Raw genomic sequence first — 5,000 nt, forward strand, 5'->3', positions numbered from 1 at the left:
TGTTTCAGTTAGTCATAATAGTTCGCAACTGGAAATTAAGATATTTATTTAAAAGTTAAGATAATGCTTTTTATTTGAAAAATAAAATAGTTTTTATTTGAAAATCAAGATAAAGCCTTTTATTTGGAAATCAAAGATAGAGTTTTTTATTTGAATATTTAGATATAGTTTTTTATTTGAATATCTAGATAGAGTTTTTTTATTTGCAAATCAAGATAGAGCCTTTTTATTTGAAAACCAATATAGAGCTTTTTATTTGAAAATCAAGATAGAGCGTTTTATTTAAAAATCAAGATAGTGTTTTTTATTCAAAAATCAATATAGAGCTTTTTATTTGAAAACCAATATAGAGCTTTTTATTTGAAAATCAAGATAGAGCGTTTTATTTGAAAATCAAGATAGTGTTTTTTATTCAAAAATCAATATAGAGCTTTTTATTTGAAAACCAATATAGAGCCATTTATTTTAAAATAAGAAAACTCATTATGTCTGAGGACTTCTCCCTTAATAAGGGTTGTGATGGTCTATTGGAAAAGTCCCTGCCTGGCGTACTGCCGGATGGGAGATCGAGTCCCGCTCAAATTCGATAGTTTCTTGTGTCTGCAACCTCACCATCCTTGTGAGCTAAGGATAAGGGGTGGTGGTGTTTGGGGGAGCCTATATGTCTACCTGTTGAGACATGAACAGCCTTTGCCTGGCCTTCCCTGGTCCTAGCCTGGGTGTAGAGGGGGCATGGTCGCTGATCATATGTATATATGGTCAGTTTCTAGGGCGTTATCAATGTCCTTTGCCTTTAACCTTTAAGGGAACTGCGGCATGACTCTTCGTATGCAATTTTTTTTTAAAGGCTGCTCATGAATGGCAGATGCAAGGGACAGTGACATTGCCCTATCAAGTAGAACAATGCCCTAGAGACTGACTTCATATACATATGATCAGCGTCCAAGCCCCCTTTCCACCCAAGTTAGGACCAAGGAGGGCCAGGCAGTGGCTGCTGATAACTCAGCAGATAGACCTATAGGCTTCCCGTAACCTTAGCTCACAAGGATGGTGAGGTTGCAGTGATCAAAGAAACTAACGAGCCACCACAACACTTATTAAGGGAGAAGTCCTGCAAGGAACTGCAGGTGACTTTCCAAACTGTGCAGGATATTTTGTGGGTTGTAAAATGTTTTTAAGAATCTTATACTTGTGTAGATTTATTACCTGAACATCAAGCCAGTTCATCTTTATAAAAAGTGGCTCCCAAGAAAGATACGGTAACGACCACTGCTTAATTGAAAGGTTTTTATTACACTGAATTAATTTGTATGACAATGAAATGATGTCCAACAGATTTTGTAGATATGAGAACAAAACCCTTGGAAGAATATTGGGAGTTAAATGGCTGGACAGGACTAGAAATGAAACTATAAGACAGATTACTCGAGTGTCATATGTGGATGAGATCATGGTGAGGGTTAGTAGGAGATGGTTTGGTCATGCTCTTCGCACTCCCCAAGAGAGATTAGTTCACCAGACGTTCAACTGGACTCCACACTCACTAGAAGAGTTGGCAGACTCAGGCCTACATGGCTGAGGATTATGAAGCGTGAAGTGGGAGATGATTAATGAAGTATTGAATTAGAAGCTCAAGATTGAGACGACTGGTGAAATCTAACCGAGACCATTTGCGTCAATAGGCGTAAGAGGAGATGATGATGATAATGATGATTGGATGATAATGATGAGGGGTAGATGGAGATGATTTGAGCATGCTCTTCGCAGTCCCCCAAGAGAGATTAGTTCACCAAACTTTTAACTGAGCTCCACAAGGCACTAGAAGAGTTGGAAGACAGGCCTACATGGCTGAGGACTATGAAGCGTGAAGTAGGAGATGATGAATGGAGAAGTATTGAATTAAAAGCTCAAGATAGAGACGACTGGCGAAATCTAACCAACCCCTTTGCGTCAATAGGCTTAGATGATGAGGACGATGATGATGATGATGAATTTGTACATACTATACTGGTCTATAGACTCAAATTGGTACTTATATCTTGTATTTATTGTTGTTTTTTACGTGGAAGGGATCAGGTAGACATGACGAATGCATATTAGAGTGAATGTAAGTCCAGATAAGAATCGCTAACAAAAAGCAGTTCTGGGTTACCTAAGGAAGAAACGCCTTCGTAGTTTTATATGTTTGAAACTATTCTTTTTTTTTAAAGATTACATCATTGCTGGAGCTTTCCTTTCAGTTCAGAATAGTGTACACGATCTGTCAAAAATGAGGGCTAAGTATTTAAATATACACATAGATTACATCACAGCTGGAGCTTTCCTTTTTAGACTAGATTAGTGTACGCGATCCGTCAAAAATTGACGGCTAAGTATTTAGATCTATACTAAGTTTTTAGATATATATACACAGATTAAATCACAGCTGGAGCTCTCCTTTCAGTTTAGAATAGTGTACGGGATCCGTCAAAAACGAAGGCTAAATATTTAGATACACTCAAGCACACGTAACCCCCCCCCCCCTCTCATCAGGATATGACTGCTCCCTCCCCCCCTTACCCGAGGGACGGGAAGAGACCGAGTAGTCATAAGTTTAGCAGTGCTCCACAGTGGAAGAGACCGAGTAATCATATGTTAGGCAATGCTGCTCAGCGTGACAGGAAAGAAATACATACAGTATATAGAGCCAAACACATGCTTTTGATTATATAGAGGAGGTCTGCTATATTTTGATTAACGGAAAAATTCTCACTAATCCTCGTTATTATTATTATTATTAGCTAAGCTACAACCCTGATTGGAAAGGCAAAATGCTATAAGCCCAAGGGCTTGAACAGGGAAAAATAGCCCAGTGAGGAAAGGAAATAAGGAAACAAATAAACGATATAAGAAGTAATGAACAATTAAAATAAAAAAAAACACTAACAATATCAAAACAGATATTTCATATATAACTTATAAAATGACTTATTATAACCTGTTCAACATAAAAACATTTTCTGCAAGTTTGAACTTTTGAAGTTCTACCGATTCAACTACCCGATTTGAAAGATCATTCCAGAACTTGGTCACAGCTGGAATAAAACTTCTAGAATACTGTGCAGTATTGAGCCTCATAATGGAGAAGGCCTGACTATTAGAATCAACTGCCTGCCTAGTATTACGAACAGGATGGAACTGTCAGTGTTAATATTTTTCATCTCATTTTTCTTGGGGATACTTTGTGCCAGCAAGGTCTTCCTGCAAAATAACTTATATGAGAAAATACTCCACATTGATACCAAAGCAGTAAAGGCAACACTTAAAGAGCACTTTGCAAAATCTGTGTTGACAAAAACTTACGTTCTATTAAATGTCTTAATCCTGATCTACATATTAATCTCTGGCACCGTCGTTCAATTAATTCGTTTGCATATTCTTCTTTAATAACTGGTCTTTCAAGATTTTCGAATTCTGAAGAAGTGTTTAAACTCATTCATTCTACCTAATTTTGAGTATTATTCTCCTGTCCGGTCTTCAGCTGCTGATTCTCATCTTTGTTTGTTGGACAGGAACTTTATGGTCTATTAAATTTCTTATTCGTGATCTAGATATTAATCTCTGGCACCGTCGTTCAATTAGTTCGTTATGCATGTTGCATAAGATTTTTCCTAATTCTAGTCATTCTTTACATTCAGGTCTTCCTGGACAATTCCATCCTGTTCGTAATATGAGGCCTGCAGTTAATTCTAGTTGTCAGGCCTTCTCCATCATGAGGTTCAATACTACACAGTACTCTAGAAGTTTCATTACACCTGTGACCAAGTTGTGGAATGGTCTTCCTAATTGGGTAGTTGAATCAGTAGAACTTCAAGAGTTCATACTTGCAGCAAATATTTTTATGTTGAACAGGCTGACATAGGTTTTTATAAAATATATATGAAATATCTGTTTTAATGTTCTTAATGTTTTTAGAATATTTTATTTTAATTGTTCATTATTTCTTATATCGTTCATTTTTTTTCTTATTTCCTTTATTCACTGAACTATTTTTCCCTGTAGGAGCCCTTGGGCTTATAGCAATTTGCTTTTCTAACTGGGGTTGTAGCTTAGGTGATGATGATGATAATAATAATAATAATAATAATAATAATAATAATAATAATAATAATAATAATAATAATGTTGCTTGTGGATCATGTCTGATTTCAAAACTAATTCCAATGCTGCCTTTTGATTTAGATTTCATTCAGACTTTTGGTTTTGTAAATTTTTTTTTTTTTTTTTTTTTTTTTTTTTTTTTTTTTTTTTTTTTTTTTTTTGTCAGATTTTTTCTTCTGCTTTGAGAGTATAATGCCAAACGTCTTAATGGCAGGTTAGTGCTAAAGTTCTTATCAATATCTTGATGTCTTTCTTAGAAGGCTCTTGAAAGATTTCTCTCTCTCTCTCTCTCTCTCTCTCTCTCTCTCTCTCTCTCTCTCTCTCTCTCTCTCTCCTCTCTCTCTCTCATATGTTTAGATGAAATGTTTCTCTAGACCAAGTTGCATAGCACAAGTATCGATAAGAATTAGCATAATTCTGTCCATAATAATAACCCTTTATAGTAATTGTAAATGCAGATCCAAATACTTGATTTTAGTATTTTATTCAAAATATATGTGAGGTATAAAAAGTATGAAATATACAGAGAAACATGTGATTTGTCGTAGAAAAATATAAAAAAACAACAGACATTACAAACAACAAAAAAAGGTAACAAAGTAACATGACAACAAAATAGGTGACTTAGAATTATGAGAAATACTAGCTTAAGCTGCAAAAATCTGGGCATTCATTTAAGCTTCACTGGCAGTTTATTTAACCAGAAAAAAAGTTTTGTTGTTATGCAACGTAAGCTAATATCAATTAATAAGTAGGGAATTTAACTACCCCAGTTTGACATTTGAGGAAGAAAACTTCTGAACCAGATGAGACGAGAAACTTGATTCATTTACGAAGAAAGAACTAGGTTTTTCTCCTGA

At 35.3% G+C, this 5,000-nt stretch overlaps 1 protein-coding gene and 1 long non-coding RNA gene across 2 annotated transcripts in view; one reads left to right on the forward strand and one right to left on the reverse strand.

Annotated features, from left to right (window-relative positions):
• The window catches only part of LOC137622924 (uncharacterized), a 266,979-nt gene that overhangs the window by 31,879 nt on the left and 230,100 nt on the right, over positions 1-5,000 (forward strand). The window lies entirely within an intron of this gene.
• The window catches only part of LOC137622918 (uncharacterized), a 2,874-nt gene continuing 2,481 nt past the window's right edge, over positions 4,608-5,000 (reverse strand). Inside the window, exon 2 of the mRNA XM_068353485.1 lies at positions 4,608-5,000. This exon is cut by the window's right edge and continues 1,552 nt beyond it. The gene's annotated coding sequence lies outside the window, so the exon portion shown is untranslated.

Source organism: Palaemon carinicauda, chromosome 2 (genome assembly GCF_036898095.1).
Source record: "Palaemon carinicauda isolate YSFRI2023 chromosome 2, ASM3689809v2, whole genome shotgun sequence".
NCBI lineage: Eukaryota > Metazoa > Arthropoda > Malacostraca > Decapoda > Palaemonidae > Palaemon > Palaemon carinicauda.